At 38.9% G+C, this 27,225-nt stretch overlaps 1 pseudogene; it reads left to right on the plus strand.

Annotated features, from left to right (window-relative positions):
• The first annotated feature begins 938 nt into the window (after nt 1-938).
• LOC101099071 lies at nt 939-26,345 on the plus strand (annotated as a pseudogene).
• The last annotated feature ends 880 nt before the right edge of the window (nt 26,346-27,225 follow it).

Genomic DNA, 27,225 nt, shown 5'->3' on the forward strand with positions numbered 1-27,225 from the left:
TTATTTCCATTCTTGTACACCTGAGTTGGTCGTCTGAAATACACACCTGCTCCTGCTGAGATGTAATGTCTATATTCAACATTCTGCAATGAACTCAATGATTCAATAAATGTTTACTGAATCAAGGGGTTCTGTTCCCAAGCAGATTAGCACAAAAATATTAAAGATCAGCCTCCGAGCCTAAACACGGACAAGAATTTGTTCTAGGAATTTTAATTATATCTAGATTCACTAACAAATTTGCCAACTATAACCCTCTGGAGTTGCAAAGTACACGAGTGAGAATGACATCTTTGATTTCTGGCTAAATAATTAGTTCTCTGGGCCCTGGACCATTATCTAAAAGGGAGTCTTTAGAAAGCTGTCACTTTATCCCAGATGTGCCATCTGTATGTATCAAATCTACATAAAGTAACAAAGGATTCGGAAAAGTGACCTGGATAAATTCAGTAACCTGGGATTCCCTCTGGGTGACAGTGCTCCTGACTCGTCAGTCAAAGAAGTGCTTGTGCTCTTTGGATAAATTTTCAAAGTAGTCCAATGTATGTATATCTGACCTAAGAAAGAGAAAAGGATAGCAAGGGAGTGCCTAAAACAACAAGCACTCTATAATATGAAGATGTTTGAAAGGATTTGTTGCCCTAACGGTTAATGATAGGCTGCTTCTCCAAGAATTCTCATGCTGGCTTCTGCCACTAGTGGAGCTCAGCAAAACAACACACTGCCAGCTTTCCAAACCACCTTCCTTCTTCTTTTTCACTTTTTCCACAGAACAAAATACTTCAAGGATTGAATCATAGGAGGCGTATAAGAACAAATACTGGAACCATTATATTTCCAGAGCTCACTTGCTGTTTGGAAGCCTAGATCCCTTGCCACAGAGGTCGTACCAGCTTATCGGCTGAGTTCAGTGAATACAATGGTAGGTAATAGTAACAATGGCGTCCATTGATTCTATATCGTGTGCCAAATATTTGGCATGTGTTTTAAGTATTGCCTCACCAATTCTCACAAGAACTCACGTTTTAAGGTAGGATCAAAGCTCAAAAAGGTGAAGTGACTTGTTCCAAGTCACACAGTAATTGAACCGTGAGTTAAGAGCAGCTCATTTAGGTTTAAGTCATCGTTCAATTCACGATGTATCCCTACACCCAAGCCCTTGCTGGTGCCTTTAAAACACTCTACAGAGGACCAGAGAAGGGTTGTGGCATGATGACTTTTGAATAAGAAATAGGAAGATGCTTTGTTCTTGTATTTGTTTGAGGGACAAAATGAAATCTGAAATGTAAGATCCTGAGGATTCATCACACACACACACACACACACACACACACACACACACACACACACATATACTTTGAGTCATTAGCCCCAAGCCACACACTTGGCTGTGGTTGTGCTGTTGAGGGCTGGAAGTGCACATAGGCTTTTTTGTCTAATCGTTTTAAAGGACTTAGGTAGCATCCTCTGATTACACACAACAGCCCTTTGAGAGAGATCTCATTATTGGTCCCATTTTACAGATAAAGAAGCTAGCAATTACAGAAGTTAAATCACTTGTACATGATCACACAGCCAAAGGGATTTACAGCCACAGATTCAAATCCAGTGCTACAGATTCTAGCCTTAACGATGAACCTCCTCCTAAAAATGATTTCTCACTTCTCAATATCCCATTTCACTCTAAGCCCTGTATCATGGCTGAAATCCCACCATTCAGAATTCTTTTCCATGGGGAGCGGGATTGCTAATCAAACATCAGAGTTCTCCCCTTTCAATAAAACACCTATAGGCAGGTGATACTAGCTGCCAGTGCTTCAAACTTGCCTGTGTCTAAGAGTTGTCACTGGATCCTGTACGACTTGCTGAACTAGATGAAAGGAGCGCCTGACAGGGCAGAGGATGGAGAGAAGGGGGACAGAGTATAGCCCCTCCTACTCCCAAAGGAAGTTTGTAGGTCCTGAGCCCTTAGGGTCCAGGAAACGGGGGCTGCCCAGGGTTAAGAACGTTCATCTGTAAACGTACCCCCTGTAATTCTGCCAACAGTTGAATCTGACTGCATCAAAGTGACGTTCTACTTTCAAGCACATGTTTAAAACACTTGGGCCTTGTGGGCGGCTGTGAGCCGAGAGTGCACCGTGAAGGTCTGAGGCCTCGGGCACACTGCAAGAGTCCAAGGTGGGCAGCGCTGCCCGCCCACCCCCAAATGCAGCACTCAGCCCCTTGATCACCTGAGAACCTTTTCATGTAATCATGTTGTCGCCAAGTCCCGCTTCCGGTACTTTGTGTCTCAGCTGAAGAAGAGAAGAAGTCTTCGGGGGAAATTGTCTACAGTGGACAGGAGTTGGAGAAGTCCTCCTTGCTGGTGAAGAACTTTGGCACCTGGCTGTGCTACGACTCCCCCAGCGGAACCCACGACGGGTACCGGGAGTACCCGGACCTGACCACTGCAGGCGCTGTCACTCAGTGCTACAGAGACACGGGCGCCAGGCCCACTCCATCCAGATCATAGAAGTGGAGGAGACTGCAGTGAGCAACTCCCACGGATGGGCAGCCAAACCGTTCCACGACTCCAAGATCAAGTTCCCACCGCCCCACCCGGCCCTGCGTTGTCAGCCCAACTCAGGCTTCACCGCCAAGTGGCCAATGTCTTCTAGATGCAGAGCCTCCCTGTCCCCAGGTATGACCAAATAAACTTGGGAAAACCAGAGCGCTCAGAGTAAATAAATTAATTAAAATTAAAAACAAACAAACAAACAAACAAACAAAAAACGGGCTTGAGGCCTACTTCTGAGACATTCCAAGTGAGTCGGGTTGGCCATATCTGTCCCACCTATTGGAACCCTTGCTCAGTAGTCATGCTTTGTAAGGTCTGGGGCTGTTTTCAACAGTCCTAGGAGAGCACATGACCCCATAACATGTAAGATACCAGGGGAGTAAGCTAGCCCTACATTAAGTGAGACTCATAAAAGGAAACTTTCCCTAAGATTTCATTGATGAGAACTCACCCACTCTTTCTTTTTTATAGAAATGTACTTATTTATTTTGAGAGAGAGGGAGGGCATGAGTGGGGGGAGGGGCAGAGAGACAGGAGAGGGAGGGAATCCCAAGCAGCCTCAGCGCCATCAGCACAAAGCCCAATGCAGAGCTCTAACTCACAAAACAGCAAGATCAAGAATGGGTACCAAAAGCCCCATGCTTAACCCACTGAGCCACCAGGTGCCCCTCACCCACTCTGTCAATATTCTCTCTCTTGTCTCTCTGCCAGTCGCCATATCCTATGTACCATAAAGAACACCAGTAAGTAGAAGCTTCTTGGTTAGATTTTCAGAGCCTCATGTTTCTAAACTCCAGAGTAAATAATGTTATCAAGAGTAAAACAAAATTAAAAAAAAAAAGAAAAGCCTACAATCGACATCAAATTTTTTTCAAGTTATTTAACTTTTGTATAAGGAAACTCAGTGCCCTACAAGATCCATAAAATGATACAGCTAAGCAAAATACAGAATATAGTATTATAGATTGTAATTCTAAAGAATTAGTGAAGAGGATAGAACAGCTTAGGATTTAGGGTCAGCAGGCCTGGGTTGAACTCTGTTTAACCATTTACTGGATGTATGATCTTGGGTAAATTAATACCTCCAAACCTCAGTTTCCACATCTATATGTACCCACTACTTGAGGTATGTGATGACTACAATGTGAATGTACATTAAATGCTTTTTATACAGCCTGTCAGAGAGTAAGAACTCAGTAGATGGTGCCTGAAAGCATTAAGAAAAGGAAGTCAAAGGACAAACAGCAACATTTCTCCTATGCCACACACAGTTAAATATCTTTATCCACTTACTAGCAAGAATTAGGGAACACTCACCATAGTCTCACTTTTTCACAACGTCTTCTTATGAGACCTTGGGTAATAAAATGATTCACCTCAAAAAACCAAGAAAAGAGGAAGAAAACTATCCCAGCAAGTTCATCTAATCTTTCTCAATTCCCTTAACGGTAACAAGGATCAGGGACACCTATCAGTGTTGTATAGATAAACTTAGTTCATATATGTGAAAATACTTTCTAACTTACATGATGCAGTTGAGTTCAAGATATTTTTATTTCTTATTTGGGATAGGAGGGATTGAAGACATAGGAACTAGTTTTAAATATGAGAAGAAAGAACACTGAATAACTGCCTCATCAAAAAGTGACAATTTCTGTCTAATTGTATCCTTACTACTGAAGGTCAACCTGCACCACTTTTTTTTAACATATCAATGGCAATGACAAATTATGAGATTAAAAATATGTTAACTAGTGGGAAAGAAAGGACCATTATCATCATAGGACTTCATATATTTATAATTTGGCTTCCCAGATATGTTTGATGAAGAGAAAAATCACCTAAAGTACCAAAGGGGATTACCTGCCAGGACCTATATCTAGCATTCTGGAATAGACATTTGACCAAAATGCTTCCTTCAAAAGAGACAACGGTGCCTGCAGTAATATACTACAATTAATATTTAAAAATAACAAAGGGGGCGCCTGGGTGGCTCAGTCGGTTAAGCGACCGACTTCGGCTCAGGTCATGATCTCACAGACTGTGGGTTCGAGCCCCGCATCGGGCTCTGTGCTGACAGCTCAGAGCCTGGGGCCTGCTTCCAATTCTGTGTCTCCCTCTCTCTCTGCCCCTCCCCTGCTCATGATCTGTCTCTCTCTGTCGCAAAACTAAATAAAAACATTTAAAATTAAAAAAATTTAAAAAAAAATAACAAGGACTTGACTTAGTTTTTTATATTGGTGGAAACACTTTTATCCACAGGTATTTTACTAGCACCAGCTTGAAATTTTATTTATTTAATTATGCTCTGCATATGTATTGAAATCTGGCAAGGTGAGCATTTTTAAAAATTTTTTTAAATGTTTTTATTTATTTCTGAGACAGAGAGAGACAGAGCGTGAGCGGGGGAGGGGCAGAAAGAGAGGGAGACACAGAATCTGAAGCAGGCTCCAGGCTCTGAGCTGTCAGCACAGAGCCTGACTCGGGGCTCGAACTCACAGATGGCGAGATCATGAGCTGAGCCGAAATCGGACACTTAACCGACCGAGCCACCCAGGCGCCCCAAGGTGAGCATTTTTATAGCCAAATATTCTTATCCTATGTTTAAAACAAAAATCCTACACTTCCTTGCCAAAAAGCTATTTTGGTTTTGGGTGTAGAACTCAGGTGGTTTCCCTGAGTAGGTCTTGGGTAGGGGGCTCACTTTGCCAGGCTGATGAGACTATTATAGCCTGCACTTAAGACTTGAATATTTATATATCACAGTTTATTTATTGAAGTAGGTGAAATATTTTTAGCTCCCACTCTGTCTTTATAGAGGAAACAATTACCATTGGAGAGAAAGAATATTATTAGCTTGGAAATCAGGAGGTGTGATGATTTAAAAATAGCAGAGGGGTGAAAAGAGCAAGTTCTGGGTTCACACCGCCTGGTTCTGCAGAGGCTCTGCTTGTGGTAGCTGTGTGACTTCAGGCAAGTTTGTTAACAACTCTGCGCCTCAGTTTTCTCATCTTTAACCTCTGTGGCATATACACACAAACTCTCCTAAGAATGTTGCAGACTTCATCCTTAAACTGAGTGATTAAAAAGAAAGAACATAAAGGACAACAATGAAACCCAGCAGAAGAATTTACACGTGTGCATGACCTCTTGGTGCAACGAAGATGACATATTTTTCCTTTCTATTAAGAAGGCACTAGCTGTGCAACTTGGCTCAGTGGGGGCTTTTCAGTTAGTGTCTAAATTTAGCCCTAGAATAATTTCTTTTAGGAGTGAAGCTAAAATTATTACGTGGGGGTGGAAAGTTTTAGTGTACCTGTGTGTTTATACACATGGCGGTTATCACTATAGGTGAGCCTGTGTGTTTCTATACGTGGTGGCTATTGCTACAAGTGAGTTAAACAAAGTTCTTCTTTTCCTGGTAGATTCAAGAACATTCATACTCAATGAAATGTGAGCATCTATATTTTGTCTTCTGTGTGCCCTGCACTACTTGGGATTTATGCTTTACCTTTCACAGGTAATTCTTTCTTCAATGGTCTGGCCCAGAGATGGGTAAATTCTTTCCCCTGGGCCAAACTGAGCTCACTGCCAGGTTTTATATGGCCTAGGAGCCAAGAATGGCTTTGATTAAACGGGTAGAAAAAAATATGGAGAATTATGTTTTGTGACGCGTGAAAATGACATGAAATTAAAATTTCAGTATGCATTTTTAAAAGTGTTATTGGAACACAGCTACATTCCTTCTTTGCATTGTGTCTATTTTCCTGGCCGCTTTTGTGCTACAACGGCAGAGCTGAATGGTTTGGACAGAAATCATATGGCCCACAAAGCCTAAAATATTTAGTATCTAGCCCTTTAAGAAAATGTTGCTGACCCCCTGTCTAGCCTAAATCTATCCCAGGAAGAAAGGAAGATTGGCACACTAACAAGATTATAACCAAGGTTCTATTAAGCAGAGGATAAGCTGGTATTTATCTGATGACTATAGAATAATCTTCTGCTTCAAGACGAGAGAGACAGAGAGAGAGAGAGAGAGAGAGAGAGAGAGAGAGAAAGAGAGAAACACACACCAGTTCTTTGCCAACTAAGAAACTCCACTTAAGGATTTCTCATAATAAGAATTTTCCCAAATTGTCTTATAGCGGTAGTTTGATCCTAATTATACTGAATGGGGACTTACTTGGGTTATTCCATTATGATATTACACAGACGGGGGTCTGAAATTCAAGCAATTGAGACCAAACCCAAGCCTACCCCATATCCCAGGCAAGTTGATGACATGTTAAATACCTACCAGGTTCACGCCTCTTCTGGGAAAGTGACGTAGAGAATTCTTCCCCAAAGAGGAACTAGCATGTTTGATAGCATTTAACATCCATCAAGTCACTTCTTACTCAGTTGAAAGCATTGCTGTCACTTCCGAGGATACAGGGATGAGCAGGAAAGCACCATCCGCGCTCTCATGGAACTTAAAATGCAATGGAGGTGACAAACAATAAGCAAACGAAGAAAGAAAGAAGGGCTGAAAAATGCTCCAAAAACACAAGATACAAAACCTGTGTGATTCCACTCATATGAAGTATGTAGAGTAGCCAAATTCATAAAGACAGAAAGAGGGGAGGTGGGAATAGGGAGTTATTATTTAGTGGATACAGATTTTAAGTTTTGCAAAATGGAAACAGTTCTGGAGATGAATGCTGGTGATGTTTACACAATATCAATGTACTTGACGCCACTGAACTATACATTTAAAATGGTTAAATCGTAAATTTCATGCTATTGTATTTTACTACAATTTATTAAGTTGGGGGAAAAACACTAGCATACAGAGATGGTTCTAAAAGTTTCCATAAAGAGGAGGGAAAAAAAAGTCACCCATAAAAAAGAAAGAACATTCCATTTCTGATCAGGAACACTGGATACTAGATACCAGGGAAGGAGAGTATATTCAAAATTATGTGCTGAAATTATCTTCAACTTAGCCTTCAATGCTCAGACACATTATTAACTAACCATGAAGGTAGAAAAAATCATTTTCAGAAAAACACACACACAAGTTAGAGTGATGGTGGCTGGCTAACAGGCTGCTGTTCATGTTAATGTATTTTAAGTTTTTAAAAATATTTTGAATAGGTAATTAATCCACATGGTTCAAAAATCAGAATATATAGGGGCGCCTGGGTGGCTCAGTCGGTTAACTTCCAAAGACGGACTTCCGAAGTCCGTCCAACTTCGGCTCAGGTCATGATCTCATAGCTCATGGGTTCAAGCTTCCCATCAGGCTCTGTGATGACAGCTCCGAACATGGAGTCTGCTTTGGATTCTGTGTCTCCCTCTCTCTCTGCTCGTCCCCTGCTCATGCTCTGTTTCTTTTTTTTTTTTCTCTCTCTCTGTCTCCTCTCTCTCTCTCTCAAAAAAAATCAGAATATATAAAAAGGTATATATGGTAAAACTCCCCCTCCCAGTGTTCATCCCCATATTCTCAGGTTGTCCTTACTGCTCATGCCCAGAAGTAACCATTCTTGTAACTTTCAGAGTATCACTATGCATATATAAGCAAACTTGAATTAAAGATTCTTTCTCTTCCCTTCCTTTAAAAGATTGCTGGGGTGCCTGGGTGGCGCAGTCGGTTAAGCGTCCGACTTCAGCCAGGTCACAATCTCGCGGTCCGTGAGTTCGAGCCCCGCGTCGGGCTCTGGGCTGATGGCTCAGAGCCTGGAGCCTGTTTCTGATTCTGTGTCTCCCTCTCTCTCTGCTCCTCCCCCGTTCATGCTCTGTCTCTCTCTGTCCCAAAAATAAATAAACGTTGAAAAAATAAATAAATAAATAAATAAATAAATAAATAAATAAAAGATTGCTTAAGGCCTGAGTAGCAGGAAGTTTGAGCCATGTGCAGATCCAGGAGGAGAATGTCCCAGGGAGAGGAAAGAGAGACCAGAGGCTCCAGGGCAGGAACTGGTGTCATGTATTTAAGGATCAGAAATAAGGTCAAAGCAATGAAGAATGTCAAAGTAAAGATCAAAGTGAAGGTCAAAGGAAAGTCAGAGTGCATGAGGGATAGTGTAGAGGAGAAAAGGTAGAAAAGAAAGGAAAGGCCAGTGACCCCACCTAGAATAATAGTTGATAGCTGGCCAACCCTGTCTTCATTGAGAAACTGCCTGCCGTGGTAACCATCCCTGTCCATTCCCAAAGGACCATTACGATAGTTTGACACCAATAAAAGGATTCCATGGACACCCCCACTTGTTCCAGAAAATGGTCAGCTATGGAACACCCCCTCCAACACTGAACACTTCTTCCTCTTTTGAAATATCCCCAGATGGCTCAGTTGCCCCCACTGAAGCCAACCAAAGAATCTGAGTGTTCCTGAAATACAAATAGAAAGTCTCCCCCACTTCCAAAAAGCCCACCTTTTTAAAAAAACTTTTTTAATGTTTATTTATTTTTGAGACAGAGAGAGACAGAGCATGAACGGGGGAGGGTCAGAGAGAGGGAGACACAGAATCTGAAACAGGCTCCAGGCTCTAAGCTGTCAGCACAGAGCCCGACACGGGGCTCAAACTCACGGACCGTGAGATCATGACCTGAGCCGAAGCCGGCCGCTCAACCAACTGAGCCACCCAGGAGCCCCTAAAAAGCCCACCTTTTTGCCAATCAGAGACTGTGTTTCCTCTTTTTCCATTATCAACTTACTCTACTTTCTACCACTTTAGAACACTTGCTGGGGTGCCTGAGTGGCTCAGTTGGTTAAGTGACCAACTTCAGTTCAGGTCATGATCTCATGGTTCGTGTGTTTGAGCCCTGCATCAGGCTCTGGTGCAAACAGCTCAGGGCCTGGAGGCTGCTTCAGATTCTGTGTCTCCCTCTCTCTCTTTCTGCCCTCCCCTGCTTTCTCTCTCTCTCTCTCTCTCTCTCTCTCTCTCTCTCTCTCTCTCTCTCTCTCTCCAAAATAAATAAACATTAAAAAAAAAAAGAACACCTGTTAAAAAGAAAGTAATGACAGATGGGCTCCCTTGCCCAGTTTAGGAAGAAGCAGGCTTTGCTCATTTTCTCTCTAACACAGTTTTGTCTTTAACATCATGAAACATTTATACCTTTGGCCTAAGTTTAGGGCCCTACCTTTCCCTTGTTCCTAAATGGACAGGGAAGAGAGGAAGGAGAACTCAGCAGATTCTTCTTGTTTAATTTTATTTTATTTTGCTGTATTGTATTGTATTGTATTTTAGCATTCACTGTACTTCTTAAAGTCTACTATCTCTCAATACTATTTCTAAATATTTATTTTAGCCCCAAATTTGACATTTAGAGGAGTTTGAGTTTGGGGTTTTTTTTTTTTGACTGAAGATTGTCCAACATATGCATAGATACAAACATGAAACTTTTCAAGATTTATTTAAATAGTTCTTTGATGTGGTTTTCATAAAGCAATATTGTGACTCAGTGTGAATTTTTAGAAAAATTATGATGAATTCTTTTAAAATTCTAATTATAGTTTAAATGACTTAATTGCTATTCAAAATCAAGCACATCATACACCCAGTTCAATATACTTCTTTAAAATATTGCCAAGCATTAAAATAAATTATCATGTATAGTGCATAATTTCACTTTAATTATGTATTCCTGTGATTGGTTTTCAGTTTCACTATTTCTGTTATCTTTACACAATATCTTTCTTCTCCACAGTATTTCTTGTTTGATAAAGGGGTAATGTTAAAAAGAGGAGATTCTTAATTTTTTAAATGTTTTTATTTTAAAAGTAATGTATACTTAGAAAAATTTACAACAGTATGGAACTGGGTAAAACAGAGGTGAAATTTGTCCCTGTCCCCATGAATTCTACTCCCATGAAGTAATCAAAATATGATGTGTGTGTGGGTGCATGTTTGTGCACACATGCACGTGTGGATTTTTTAAAAAGTCAAGAATGGGACTTTGTGAAGAGTTTTAGCCAATTGCAAAATTAAAGAGCACATAGTCACACAAGACTGCCTTCATTTCGGACACCAACAACAGGTTTGTGGGGATCCCAAAGCCACCCACATATTTGTAAACTTTCTAGGACTCAGAACTCACTGAAAGCTGTCATACTCATGGTTACAGTTTATTTCAGGGAAAGGATACAAATGAAAATCACTCAATGGAGGAAGCACATGGGATGGAGTCCAGGGAAGTACCAGACACAGAGCTCCCATTGTCCTCCCCTGGGGCATCAGGACACATTACTTTCCTGGCAGCAGTGTGCGACAATGTACATGGAATATTGACAAGGGAAATACATCCAAGCCTCAGTGTTCAAACCTTTTATTGGGGTTCTGATACACAGGTATGGTGGAGAGGTTTCATTGCCCACATAGTTGAACTCAGTCTTTAGGTGGTCTGAAACAGCATGACCCTAAGTAACATTGCTGGGTTTTCTGGTGTGGTTGCCCCCTGGGCATAGCCACGCCCCACCATGCATCATATTGTTAGACCATCTGGTGAAGCAAGGCCCAGGAAAACAGACACTGCTTTCTGACCTGTCATTCCAAAAGCTTAGTGATTACCCCACAGAAGCCAAGGTAAAATCTCTTTACTACACAGGCTTAAACTCTTTACTACACAGGCTTCCAAGTGAAGAAACTATTAGACGAGTATAAGCACACTGATTCATTTTTTTTTCAATTGATTTCAGACATGATTCCATGATTTTTATTTTTTAGAAGAGGGAACCAGTAATTGTCTTTTTGCAATCATAAAGAGTATCGGGGATAGTATGGGAAATAGGGTACTATTCATTTTATGCTTCTGCTGTTTGTCTCTATTTTTTTTTTCCTCTTTCTTTCCACTTGCCCTTCTCCAATCCACTGCTGTTAGTTTTAATTACTAAAATGTCACTCTGAGTTAGGGATCACCTGTACAATGCCCAAAGAGGTAGGTAAAGGAATAAGCTCCCCATTTGATGTTGGCTCAACATTGATATACTCTGTTTGCATATTACACATAAAAGAATATCCTTCTTTTCCAGAAAGGAAATCTGTTTCCTTACTTTTCCACTGAAACTTATTTTTCTTTAAAGGTGTAGATCTTTCAGCAATTTTTTTTCTTTTCCTGCTTTTGATGGAACATGTAGAGAAATAGCTCTGGTACACTAAAATGAACAGCTAAGGCATGTAGAAAATTGGCCCTGACTTTTACTCTCAGACTCAAGTCAAGAAAAGTTTGGTCTGACTTCAGTAAGCAAAACAGCACCACCAAGTGGAGCCTGGGGCTGCTTACACCAAGCCCCACCCCACTGCACTTTGCAGGTGCACCTTCACTGGGGCAAACCTGCCTAAGAATTAGTGCAGCAGGCCCCACCCTCAGAAGACCGGCACAAACCCCTCACATGCACCAAGTCTACTGATCATAGAGCACTGCAAATCTTCAGCTCTAGGGGAAACAGGACCTAGCTTCCTTTATTTTTTTTTTGTTTGTTTGTTTTTTTGTTTTGTTTTGTTTTGTTTTGTTTGTTTTTTGGATCTAGGGTTTTTTAAACAAGCACACGAAACATACATAGGATCTAGCTTCCTTTTTTTTTTTTTTGACCTCTTATTAATATAGCCATCATTCTCAGGAGCAGGAACACAACAGACTTTCCTAACAATTACACACACACACACACACACACACACACACACACATGCACACACACAAACAGTAGCCCAGACAAAATGACAAGACAGAGGAATCCACCCCAAAAGAAAGAACAGGGGAAGTCACAGCAGGGATTTAATCAATACAGATACAAGTAAAATGTCTGGACCAGAATTTAAAACAATAATCATAAGGATACTAGCTGGACTTGAGAACACATAGAAGACACTAGAGAATCCCGTACTGCAGAAATAACAGAATCAAAAACTAGCCAGGCCAAAATAAAAAATTCTGTAACTAGGATGAAAACCTGAATGGATGCCCTGACAATGAGGATGGACAAAACAGAGGAACGAATCTGTGATACAGAAGATAAAATTATGGAAAATAATGAAGCTGAGAAAGAGGAAAAGAAAGGTATTGGATCATCAATGTAGACTTATGGAACTCAGTGCAGTGACTCCTTAAAACATAGTAACATTCATGTCATAAGAGTCCCAGAAGAAGAAGAGAAAGAAAAAGAAGCAGAAGGTTTATTTGAGCAAATTATAGCTGAAAATTTCCCCAATCTGGGGAAGGAACCAGACATTGAAATCCAAGAAGCAAAGAGAACTCGCATTAAATTAAACAAAAGTAGGCCATCACCAAAACATATCATAGTCAAATTCACAAACTACACAGACACAGAGAGAATCCTGGGAGCAGCAAAGGATAAAAAAAAAGTCCTTAAGCTACAAAGGAAGACAGATCAGGTTCACAGCAGATCTGTCCACAGAAACTGGGCAGGCCAGAGGAGTGGTGAGATATACGCAACATGCTGAATGAGAAAAATATGCACCCAAGAATAATCTATCCAGCCAGGTTGTTACTCAAAATAGAAGGGAAAGTGTTAGCCTCACATTTTGGTAAAAAAAACCAAAGTTTATTAAAGTGACTGATAGCTGTCAGAGAAAGATAAATACCACATGATTTCATTCATATATGGAATTTAGGAAACAGAATGTATGAACATATGGGAAGGGGGAAAAAAGAGAGAGGGGAGCAAGCCATAAGAAACATTTAATGATAGAGAACAAACTGAGGGCTGCTGAAGGGGCAGGGGAATGGGCTAAACAGGTGACGACATTAAGGAGGGCACTTGTTATGATGAGCACTGAGTGTTATATGTAAGTGATGAATCACTAAATTCTACTCCTGAAACCAACATTATGCTATATGTTAACTAACGAGAATTTAAATAAAAATTTGGAAAAAAACTTAGAGTCTGGTAATGGTGGTCCTTAAAACATAGTTTCCTGTCTAATGGAGTAATGTCCACTAAGTTCTAGCTGGTGTTTACATGGTGAGAATAAGAGAAGTTTCCTAAGAAAGGCATAAAATTTGACATCACTCCACTCATTCATTCATTCATTTATGTGAAAGTAACATAGCATAAAATTAACCATTTTAAGGTAAAAAACTTCAGTAGCATTTAGTACATTCATAATATTGTGCAATCACCACGTCTATCTAGTTCCAAAACATTTAAATCACTCCAAAATAAAACCTTGTACCCATATGCAGCTCTCTCCAATCCCCCTTTCTTCCAGCAATTGGAAATGACCAATCTGCTTTCTATTTCTATGGATTTACCTATTCTGGGTAGTTCATATAAATGGAACTATATAATATATTCTCTTTTGGTTCAAATTTCTGAAATAAATCCATTTTAAATATGGCCACAATGCTGAAAAGAAAAAAAAAACACAATGAACAATGAACAACATTATGGGGTTAGATAAACATGTTAGGGTAGGTATGGCCCAGCAGCCACTAGCTAATAGCATCTGTTCTGATGTGAAAAGGGACAGAAGAGGCCATAGATAGAAGGGGCCTGGCAAGATGTTTTCCAGGAAGGGAGGGATTGAGCTGGGTCACCACATTTATAAATCCAGTCAAAGACACAGAATTTTATTTTATTTTTTTATTTTTTTAAACTTTATTTATTTTTTAAGAGAGAGAGAGTGTGAGCAGGGGAGAAGCAGAGACAGAGGGAGACACAGAATCCAAAGCAGGCTCCAGGCCCTGAGCTATCAGCACAGAGCCCGACGCGGGGCTCAAACTCATGAACTGTGAGATCATGACCTGAGGTGAAGTCAGATGCTCAACTGACTGAACCACCCAGGTGCCCCAAGACACAGAATTTTATAAAAAGAGTCTAATAGAATCATGGTTTAGATAGGAAAGCCAAGCCCAATGTTCCAAAAAGTCCTAGAAAGTAGAGAATAGAGAAAAGTATTCCAAAAGTGGCAATCAAGTAGACTGCAGACTTACAAAGCATGGAGGATAAAAAAGAAGAAAAAAGTTACAGGGTAATGGTGCGCCTAGGTGGCTCAGCCATTAAGCATCCGTTAAGCATTCGGCTCAGGTCATGATCTCACAGTTGGTGGTTTGAGTCCCACACTGACTGAGTTTGAGCCTCGCTTTGGGCGAGCTCCTGCCCTGCTTCAGATGAACTTGAGCCCTGCATCGGGTGAGCAGAAGCCCCACTTATCTCTCTCTCCCTCTCACTCTATCTCTCTGCCCCTCGCTCATTTGTGCCCTCTCTGTTTCTCTCAAAAGAAAGAGAGAGAAAGAAAGAAAGAAAGAAAGAAAGAAAGAAAGAAAGAAAGTTTGTTGGTTATTGGGTAAAATAGAAATGTGAGGGATTATGCCAATTGGAACTCAGCTTGAAGTATAGCTTTGCTTTGATACTTAACATTTTAGTCTCAGACTCTCCATCAGGAAAAGAAAAACCACATTGCGCCGAATTGCTGTTAACTTATAGATATTATTTATATAGTACCTGGCACAAAACAGTATTAAGTGTGAATTATTATAATAATAACATTGGTATTGACGGAGTTATTTTTTTATTTTCTTTCAACAGAGTTTAAACCAATACTCTTAGAATAGACATTTTTGCTCTCTGGACTGCCTTGCTCTTCCCGTGGTGTGTAGGTGGGACATTATAGGCAGATATGCCATATCCTCAAAGTGTTTAGTAGATCCCAAATAGAATGTAGAGGTGTGTTTTACAAAAGCATATGAAACAGCCTTACCACTGGTTACGGGGAATAGTCATGGGTTTTTAAATTAAATATAAAATATTTTTACTCATTGGAAAGGATGACAGATGGACAGTGTGACCCCCTGTAATCCTTTTTAGTTGTGGAAATGACAGTTAGTGAGGGATTAAGCCTGTCAGTGTCACACTGCCAGCTGGACAGATCTCAAATTTAGAAGGACAACTTCTGTGTCAGACTAAGTAGGTCAAATTTTTGTGCCTTTTCCATGAAGTCCACTGCCAAGCAGAGGGTGAAATTCAGGGCACTTGTTGATTTGACAAGACTTAGATTTAACTTTTTCAAATATTTTTAGTAATTATCTCGGAATTTAACAACAGTAGAGAATTATGTCAACACCTTTATAATACAAACAGTATTTTGGTCTATTTACAACTAGTTTTGTGGGGCGCCTGGGTGGCTCAGTCAGTTAAGCGTCTGACTTCAGCTCAGGTCATGATCTCACGGTTCGTGGGTTCAAGCTCCTCATTGGGCTCTGTGCTGAGAGCTGACAGCTTGGAGCCTGGAGGCTGCTTCAGGATCTGTGTCTCCCTCTGTCTCTCTGCCCTCCCCTGCTCACCTCTCTCTCTCTTCCTCTCTCTCAAAAATAATAAACATAAGAAAAATGTAAGGGGCGGGGCCAAGATGGTGGAGCAGCATGGAAGTTCTCTGCTTCTCTTTTCCCCCGAAATGCAGCTAGATCAGCACCAAACCATTTTGCACACCTAGAAAAGTGATCTGAGGATTAACACAACTACCTGCATAACTTGAGCCACAGAATTCAGCAAGTTGATTGAAGTTAATTTTCTTTTTTTTTTTTTTTAATTTTTTTTTTCAACGTTTATTTATTTTTGGGACAGAGAGAGACAGAGCATGAACGGGGGAGGGGCAGAAAGAGAGGGAGACACAGAATCGGAAACAGGCTCCAGGCTCTGAGCCATCAGCCCAGAGCCCGATGTGCTCGAACTCACGGACCGCGAGATCGTGACCTGGCTGAAGTCGGACGCTTAACCGACTGCGCCACCCAGGCGCCCCTGAAGTTAATTTTCTTAGTGGAGATGAATGCAATCTTACCATGACAGAATTTCCCAAATAACAGTGTAAGTTTTAAAAAACTAAAAATGCTTCATGAAAAATGGGCGTGTCCACGTGACGCGTACATAGATAAGAACAAGAGCAGGAAGGAAGGTCATCACCAAAAGGATGAGACACCAAAAGAACAATCCATTAGAGGAATAATTGAGCTGGAATTCATTAAAATTTAAAACTCCTGCTCTGTGCAAGACACTGTCAAGAGAATGAGAAGGCAAGCCACACACTGGGAGAAAATATTTACAAAAGACACATATGATAAAGGACTTTTGTCTAAAATATACAAAGAACTCCTAAAATTCAACAATAAAAAAACAAACCACCTGGTTTAAAAAATGAGCCAAAGACCATAACAGACACCTCACAAAAGATACACACGTGGCAAATAGGCATGTGGAAAAACTATTGACATGATGTGTCATTGGGGAGATGCAAATTAAGACACCAGTGAGATACCACTACATGCCTATTAGATGGGCCAAAATTTGAAACACAGACAACAGCAAATGCTGGTGAGGATGTAGAGAAACAGGAACTCACATTCGCCACTGGTAACAATGCAAAACGGTATAGACACTTTGGAAAACAGTGTGGCAGTTTCTTGCAAAACTAAACATACTCTTACCATACATTCCAGCAGTTGTGCTCTTTGGTATTTATCCAAAGGAGCTGAACATTTAGAATCCACACAAAAACCTGCACATGGATGTTGCTAGCAGCTTTATTTATAATTGTCAAAACATAGAAGCAAGCAAAATGTTCTTCAGCAGGTGAATGGATAAATGGTAGTATATCCAGACAATGGAAAATAACCTAGCACTAAAAAAAAAAAAAAGAGCTATCAAGCCATGAAAAGACATGAAAGAAATGCAAATGCATATTATTAAGTGAAAGAAGCCAATCTGAGAAGATTACACGCTGTATGATTTCAAATATATGATACTCCGGAAAAGGCAAAATTATGGAGACAATGAAAAGATTGCCAGGGGTGAGGGTTGGAGGAAGGGATGAATAGAGGACTTTTAGGGCAGTGAAAATACTCTGTATGACATTATAATGATGGATACACATCATTACACATTTGTCCAACACCACAGAATGTACCACAACGCCAAGGGTGAACACCAATGTAAACTGTGGAGTTTGGTTGATAATGATGTATCAGTGTAGGTTCATCAGTCATAACAAATGTACCACTCTGGTGGGGGGGGCTGGTGATGATAATGGGGGAGGCAGTGCATGTGTGGGGACAAGGGCTATATGGGAAATCTGCACCTTCTCAGTTTTGTTGTGACTCCAAGACTGCTCCAAAAAATAAAGTCCTTTTAATTAAAAAAAAAAAAAAAGAAGAAAAGAAAAAGAAAAAAAAAGTACAATGAGTTTGAGAGAGGTTAGGTAACTTGACAAAAGTTATAGAGTGAGCAGGGGGTAAAGCTAATCTTTAAAACCCTATTTGGGGGCGCTTGAGTGGCACAGTCGATTAAGTGTCCAACTTCAGCTCAGCTCAGGTCATGATCTCACGGTTCGAAAGTTCGAGCCCCGCATCGGGCTCTGTGCTGACAGCTCAGTGCCTGGGGCCTGCTTTAGATTCTGTGTCTCCCTCTCTCTGCCAGTCTCCCCCTCATGCTCTTTCTCTCTCTCTCTCTCTCTCAAAAATAAAATAAACATTAAAAAACTTTAAAAATATCTCTTTAAAAAATAAAAAAATTAAATTAAAAATAAAACCCAATCTGACTCCAATCTCTTGCTTTTAACTACAGTGTTCTGGTGCCTGCAAAGTATAATAAAGCAACTGCTTCCCAAATGTTGATTTTCTTGATCACCAAGTTTTCTAAGCAGACTTTCTATATTTTCATTTATATCATTGATTTTAAAAGAAGAGACCCCAGTGGCAAACTTTGAGAAGCCCTTTTAAAGGCTGAGGTCTTATAAGAAGTTGATGCATCTGATGTCAAAGAGGTTACTGCCTGTGTTCTCCTCTAGGATTTTGATGGTTTCCTGTCTCACATTTAGGCCTTTAATCCATTTTTGAATTTATTTTTGTCTACGGTGTAAGGAAATCGTCCAGTTATATTGTTCTGCATGTTGCTGCCCAGTTTTCCCAACACCATTTGTTGAAGTGGTGTTCTTTTTTCTGTTGGATATTCTTTCCTGCTTTGTCAAAGATTAATTGCCCATATAGATATGGACTTATTTCTGGGTTTTCTATTCTGTTCATTGATCTATGTGTCCATTTTTGTGCCAGTATCACACTGTCTGAAAAACAGTATGGATGTTCTTCAAAATTTAAAAATAGAACTACCTTACTGTCCAGCATTTGCACTAATAGGTATTTAAATACCCAAAGGATACAAAAATATTGATTCAAATATTGAATCAAATTTAAACATACAACCTGATGTTTAAAGCAGCATTATGAACAATAGCCACATATTGGAAAGAGCCCAAATATGTCCATCAACTAATGAATGCACACACACACACACACACACACACACACACCATGGAATATTACTCAGCCATAAAAAAAGAATAAAATCATGCCATTTGCAATGACATGGATGGAGCCAGAATGTATTATGCTAAGCAGAATAAGTCAGTCAGAGAAAGGCATACCATATGACTTCACTCATATGTGGAATTAAAAAAAACAAATGAATATAGAAGAGAAAAAAAAGAGAGGCAAACCAAGAAATAGACTCTTAACTATAGAGAACAAACTGATGGTTACCAGAGGGAAGATGGGTGGGAGGATGGGTTAAATAAATGATGGGCATTAAGGAGGGCATTTATTGTGATGAGCACTGGGTTTTTTATGTGGGTGATGAATAACTAAATTCTACACCCGAAACCAATGTTGCATTGTGAATTAACTAACTAGAATTTAAATAAAACTTGAAAAAATATAAAGGCTAACGTCCTTATTTTAATCAGCACCCCCAGGTACATTAAATCCATTTTATTGAAATATTATCTACTCCGCATTTCTCAAACTTTCCATAAGAACGAAATAAGACTTTTCCAAATCCTTAAGTCCACTTGCATTGTGCCTACAATTTTCCCCTGATAGAGTGGTCAAATTACTTTGTCAAAAAAGTTGTATAACCTTTCCAGAAAACAATTCAGAAGTACATACCAAGGCTCACAAAAATGCTCTTATTCAATCATCTCATAAAATTGCCCTTCAGGAATACATGCCAAGGAAATAACTCAGCTTTTTGTACATAAATCTTTTTCTGGGTTTTAGATTCTCTTATAATTTTTCTATTTTAATGTTCTGCACTACTTAGAAAGATAAAAACACAAGAACAATAAAAATAAAATTACAAGTCATGTTACAGTTCACACTGAACTGCTACGCAGACTTTTAAATACTGATTTTGAAAAATATGTATTAACGTGGGCAAAATGCTTATGATAAGACATGTGAAAAATAAAGATGTAGATGCATAAAGTATGATCTAATTTCTAAAGTATATTTACATGTATAAATGGTGTTTATTATATACATATACTAAATAACTAGACTTTCCTATGCTTCGTTAGTCTATAGATGTAATGAATATATATATCTTCATTATTCATATTTATATTTTTCACTGGGTTATCCAGTCTCCTGCAAAGCTGTCCCCAAGTATTTCTGAAATACTAAAAGTATTTCCAAAACATATGTCTATGTATTTCTAAATTCAAATAATTTAAGTATATTTCTGAAATATACATACCATTGACCATTGAATAACACAGGCTGGAGCTGCTCAGATCCACTTAACATGTGAATAAATACTGCACAGTACTGTAAATACATTTTCTCTTCCTTATGGTTTTCTTAATAACATTTTCTTTTCTCTAGCTTACTTTGTTATGAAAATACAGTTTATAATACATATAACATACAAAATATGTATTAATTGACTGATTATGTTATCAGTAAGGCTTCTGGTTAACAGTTGGCTACTAGTAGTTAAGTTTTAGGGGGAGTCAAAAGTTTTACATGGATTTTCAACTATGCAGAGAGTCGGTCCCTCTAATCCCTGCATTGTTGAAGGATCATCTGTATATTCAAGTACTTAGCTATATTCAGGAAATTCAAGTATTTCTGAAATATATGCACTGTGTATTATCTAGCCTCCTGCAAAATTTTCCACCAGTATTTCTGAAAGTCTTACGGAAGTACACATGGATATGTTACTTCACCACCACTCTCCACTCAAAATGTTTTCTCTGGGGCTGCCCTACTAAGCATAGCTGTCTTCTGCCAGAAAGTCTCACCATTACCTTTCATCAAACACTATTCTCAAGTGGCTACATAATCCCTCCCTCCCCCAAGAAAAAGAAAAAGAAAGCTTACAAGCTTCCAACAGCTCCAATGGATAATAACTTCTGCCTTCCCTAAAATATTTTAGATGCTTGTTTTCATGTATTATTTTCATAATGGTTTGCTGATTGTCTGGAACCTGCAGTTCAAGCTATTGAAAGCCCTAGCAAATCACTAAATCTCAAAAATGTTTTAAACTCTCCCATATTTGCTATAGGGCATACCAGCAAGATTATTACCTATATTTTCTTAGGATTTGTGCTTACCACCTATTTGGAAACTGAATATCTTACATATTTTATGGCATCATTCAAGGAGCAATGCTGAGGTTATATCACCAAGACATTTATTCACATGTCTGCAAGATATTGCTAGTATAATTATTTCATGTATTTAAACTTATTCTTGCCATGAATTCACAACACTAATCATTTCTCCATGATCCACTCGAAGGTAGTAAGTATCATTAAGATTCCTTAGGGGATATTTTAAATTTTGGTAGAGTCCCCTAGAAATGATGGATACTATCTTGACCATGTCTGTCTTAGCCATAGGGATATAAAATATTATTATTCTGTGTACAGTTCTATACCTTGTATACTGCTTGATGATAGCACAATATCTAAGGGAGTGCCATTTACAACCTAGTCACCACAGATTCATATAAAATGTTTTATTATAAATAATTGCATAGTTGAAATTATCATATGTTGTTTCAGGAAGCATTATATCTCCTGTAAGGGATTGACTTTGTCTAGTTTGCAAAAAGGCATCATGTGAACTTTCAGAAGACCTAGGACTGATCATGGTCACTTACAAATTAAACTTTGAATGGCCCTAGGTAATACTCAGGTAACTAAGAGGGGCTGGGTTGATAGAATGATGACACTAAGAGAGGGGAAGGAAGGAAAGACAAATTATACTCAAGAATTGGAACTGTGAAACAGAACTCAGAAAAAAATTAGGGTTGAAAATCTAGAGTTGAATTCAAGAGCATATATGAGACCAACCAAACAGATGGCGTACATGTGACACAAGAATATACTCAGGGATGGGGCACCAGGGTGGCTCAGGTAGTTAAGCATCTGACTTCAGCTCAGGTCATCATCTTACAGTTGGTGAGTTCCAGCTCCCCATTGGGCTCTGTGCTGCCAGTGCACAGAGCCTGTTTTGGATCCTCTATCTCCCTCTCTCTTTGCCCCTCTCATGCACGCGTGCATTCTCTCTCTCCCTCCTGCTCCCCCCGCTGAAATAAATAAACATTGAAAAGAAGAATATACTCAGGGATAAGAAAATCAATAATTGAGCCCTGAAGGCAGAAAGGGGAAAAGGGTAGTCAGAAACCCAAATAGAAAATGGTCAGAGTATTAAGAGGATAGATGAAATAATATCATGGAAACAAAAAGAAACTCTTAAGAGGAATAGACAATCCATACTGTCAAGAGTAAAGACAGGTCGAAGAGAATGAGAATTGAAAAGAGTAGATTCTATGTAAGATTGGTGTGGGAATTAAATGACAATGAGTTGCAGAGAGACCGGAAAGTGAATAACTAATAGTAATAAATAGAGACTGGATTCTCACGAAATCTGGTTTTGAATCAAGAGAGATTATCATTCCAAATATAATTTTTCATAGAACAAAAATGTTACATTAGAGATCAGTCTTTAGTACTGACTCAGTTCATAATGAAAGAACAGTACTTCTTTAGTTCATAATGAAAGGCCAAAACTGCAGATTTAGGATTAATGCTGCAGGAGATAGATGCTGTCACAACTCTTGTAATAAAAACACAACTAAATAAAACAATATATGTCAATAATAAATTGCTTTTTGGGGTGCCTGGGTGGCTGAGTCGGTTAAGCGTCCAACTTCAGCTCAGATCACGATCTCACAATTTGTGAGTTCGAGCCCCACATCAGGCACGCTGCTGTCAGCGCAGAGCCTGCTTCAGATACTCTCTCCTTCTCTCTCTGCCTGTCTCTGTGCTCTCTCAAAGATAAATAAACATAAAGATAAAATAAAATATTAAAAAGTAATAATAACAAATTTCTTTGTATGTATCTTGAATGTGGGTGGCTGGGGAATATAGGTTTTATTTAAGGATTTTGAGTTGGTAGATAGGTTTTATAGAAGGACTCTGATGTGAACTTCCAGAAATTCATTGTGTTTAATTTCACTTCTTAACAAACGATTGGGCTTTACCTCTATTTATCTCTGTCACTGGCATTAGTCACATAGTTTCTGGCTTTTATTTGGAGTTGTTTAGGTGTTTATGAGTATGAAAGGGGGGGAGGGAAAAGATACGGTAGTGAAAACATGTATAAAGAAGCCAGCTCAAGGCTAGTGTGGAGAAAAGGATCTTCTGCAATTCAAAGGCATTTTTTAAAGTACTTTTATATCCAAGGTGATCAAATCTTGAAACAGTCTATATTCTAATTTTACTTAAAAGGAAAAGGGCAAGGAAAGCAAAATGGTGAAAGAGAAAGTTGCAAGGGGTCAACAATGAAGGAAGAGTGAGAAGAAAAAGGTCAGCATTCAACTGACCAAGAAATTAAATTAATTTTCCAGAATAGATGAGTCTCATAAACTCTCACCATGCTGCCGCAATAAAATACTTCGGCTGCCCATAGGATAAAATGAAAGGATGAGACTTAGTTACCTACACTGTCATGGAGAGAAAAGTCAACTGTCAAGGGGAACTTCTTGGATCTTAATGGTTTCTCAGCCACAGGAAAACCAGACTCATTTAAAGACAAAATTGAATGTGTTAGTATTTGGAAGACTATAAATATGAGGCCTTACAAAGAAAAGGGGGAAAAAAGCTGACCAAAGCATTGTTTCATGTCTGCAAATACTGTACTGCTGGGGCGTCCTAGAAGAATTAAATGGGCTTCAAAATGTTAATATCAACAGTTTCTACAAAGTATTAATAGGAAATATTAAGGTAACAATTAAAAAGAGTCTTCCTTACTTCCCCTACCTCTCTCCCCCTACCATCTCCCCCGAAACCGCTCCAGGCTCAGATTCCTTCACAGATGAATTCTACCTAATACTTGAGGAATACATAATACTAGTTATACACAAACCCTCAGAATATAAAACAGGAGGACATCTTTCTCAACTCCTTTTTTAAGGCCAGAATTAGTCTAATTTTATTTTTTATTTTTATTTTTTTAATTTTTTTTTCAACGTTTATTTATTTTTGGGACAGAGAGAGACAGAGCATGAACAGGGGAGGGGCAGAGAGAGAGGGAGACACAGAATCGGAAACAGGCTCCAGGCTCTGAGCCATCAGCCCAGAGCCCGACGCGGGGCTCGAACTCCCGGACCGTGAGATCGTGACCTGGCTGAAGTCGGACGCTTAACCGACTGCACCACCCAGGCGCCCCGTGAATTAGGCTAATTTTAAAACCAAACCAACACACGATAAGAAAATTACACACCAATATCCTTCATGAAAATAGATGTAGAAATATTTAACAAAATATCAGCAAATAAAATTCAGCAATATATAAAAAGATAATATGGCTTGACAACTGGCATCTACCATAGGAATGTATAATGTTAACAAACTTTAAAAAAATCATATCACCGTCTTAATAGATACAGAAAAGGCATTTTATAAAATGTAAACCTATTTCTGATTTCGAATTCTCACCAAAGAATCAAAGGCAAATTTCTCAATCTGACTTAATACTCAAGGTGAAAAATAGAATATTTCCCCCCAAGATTGCAATATTTACTTTCACTGTTATATTCAACACTACTCAAAATCCTAAACAGTGCAAAAGGCAAGAAAAAGAACTAAATGGCCTAGAAACTGGAAAGAAAGAAAGAAAGAAAGAAAGAAAGAAAGAAAGAAAGAAAGAAAGAAAGAAAGAAAGAAAGAAAAGAGGCACTATGTCTAAAAAACCTTAAGTCATCTGCAAAAGAGGTGTCAGAAATAATAAATGAATTTAGCAAGACTGCAGGACACGAAGTCAATAAAGAAATCAGTTATCTACATACTAGCAAAGAACAATTGGAAATCTTGAAATTTAATTTTACTAACATATGCAATAGCTTCAAAAACCATGAAATACTTAGGGGTAAATTTAATAATAATGTGCAAAACATGTCACACTGAAAATTATAAACCATTGCTAATAGAAATAAAAGAGTCCCCAAGTAAATGGGGAGATACACTATATTCATGGATCAGAAAGTACAATTTCATTAAGGGGTCAATTCTTCCTAAATTGCTTTGTAGATTTAATTTCAAAATCCTAGCAGTCTTTTTGTTGTTGAGATTGACAAGCTGATTTTATAATTAATATGGAAATGTAATGAAGAATAAATCGAAGGGCTTTTGCAAAAGTAAAAATATAGATCAATAGAACAGAGTCCATAAATGGGCTCACATATATATGAACAATTGATTTTTAACAAATATTTAGAAGCAACTCAATAGATAAGTATAACATTTTCAACAAATGGTTCTGAAACAACTGGATAGCCATATGCCAAAAAATGAACCTTGATGTGCTACTTCACAGCACGTACAAAAATTATTGTGAAATGTATCATGAACTAAAACATAGAGCTAGAGGAGACTGGGTGGCTCAGTCGGTTAAGCATCTGACTCTTGACTTCAGCTCATGTCATGATCTCAGAGTTTGTGAGTTCAAGCCCTACCCTGGGCTCTGCACTGCCGGTGCAGAGCCTGCTTGGGATTCTCTCTCTCTTTCTCTCTCTGCCCTTCCTGCTCACTCTCTTTGTCAAAATAAATAAATAAACTTTAAAAAAAATTAAAAAATAAAACATGAGAGCTAAAACTATCAAACTTCTAAAGGAATACATAAGAGAAAATCTTTGTAGCATTAGTTTAGGCAAAGATTTCCTATTTAAGATTAGAAAAGCACAAACCATAAAAGATGAAAAAAAATCAATAATTTGAACTTCATCAACATTTTAAAAACTTACTTATTAAAAGGCAATGTAAGCTTCTTGTCCAGACGAGATGGCATAGACTCATTTCTCATTGCCCCTCAACTATATACATTACAACTATAAACATTCAAATAACGTATGAGGCAACCAAGGGAGAAACCAGGAAGCTACTAAGAGAAACAATAGTTTGGGATAGCAGGACTAGAGAAATGACACAGGGAAAGGGCATCTTACCTCTCTCCCTACCCAACAGAAAAAGGAGATCAAGATCTGGTGTTTCTCTATTCCCAACCTAGAGATAAAAGGCAGCCCAGGCAAGCCCATTCCAAACCTAGGTTGAAATGAAACATAGATGAGCCTGGCACCACCGGTGAGGAGGACATATTTCAGAGCCCTGTTGAAATAATTGGCCAAGGAAGTGCTCTTCTTCCCCTCCAAGCCCGAGACTTCCCTCCTATAACTAGATAAGTCAGAGTAGCTGGGAGCCCCAGCCACGACAAATTGTCCAGGCTTAGGAACCTCTTTGTCTTGCAGACCTGAGATGCTCCTTTCCCACCAGGATACAGCAGACTGCCCATCCTGGGGATACCCTTCTACCCCCTCAGCACTAGCAGAGACCAGTGGGAGCCCCAGATAAAGCAGAAAGAACAAAATAACACCACAGAGTGCCTGAAAATTGAACTGTCAGAGGAACCACAGCCCACAAAAGAAGCCTATGACCTGTATTCTAAACCTAAAGCCTGCTGAAGGAAAAATCTCAAAGGAATTTAAAAAATACAGACAACTGAATGAAAATACTATATCAAAGTGTGCGGAATGCAACTAAAGCAGTGCCAAGAGGGAAATTTATTCCACTAAATGTCTTCATTAGAAATAAGACCTCAAATTAACCATCAAAGTTCCTGCCTACACAAACTAGAAAAATGAAAGAAAAATAAACCCAAAGCCAAAAGAATGAGAATATTAAAGCATGACTAGAAATCAATGGAACTGATAACAGGAAATGGGTAGAGAGAAATCAATGAAACAAAACTGGGATCTTTTTTAAAAATTCAATAAAATTGATAAACTTCTAGCAAGATTGACGAGAATCAAAAAAGAAAACACTCAAGAAAACACTCAATACTTCAAGCGGTATTACAAACCTGTACTCATCAAGACAGTATGGTACTGGCACAAAAACACTCAGATCAATGGAACAGAATAGAGAACCCAGAAATGAAATGTACCCACAAATGTACGGCCAACTAATCTTTGACAAAGCAGGAAAGAATATTCAATGGAATAAAGACAGTCTCTTCAGCAAGTGGTGCTGGGAAAACTGGACAGCAACATGTAGAAAAATGAACCTGGACCACTTTCTTACACCTTACACAAAAACAAACTCAAAATGGATGAAAGACCTAAATGTAAGACAGGAAGCCATCAAAATCCTCGAGGAAAAAGCAGGAAAAAACCTTTGACCTTGGCTGCAGCAACTTCTTACTCAACATATCTCCAGAGGCAAAGGAAACAAAAGCAAAAATGAACTATTGGTACCTCATCAAAATAAAAAGCTTCGGCACAGCAAAGGAAACAATCACAAAACTAAAAGGAAATCAACAGAATTGGAGAAGATATTTGCAAA

This window comes from Felis catus, chromosome C2, assembly GCF_018350175.1.
Source record: "Felis catus isolate Fca126 chromosome C2, F.catus_Fca126_mat1.0, whole genome shotgun sequence".
In the NCBI taxonomy this organism is placed as follows: Eukaryota; Metazoa; Chordata; class Mammalia; order Carnivora; family Felidae; genus Felis; species Felis catus.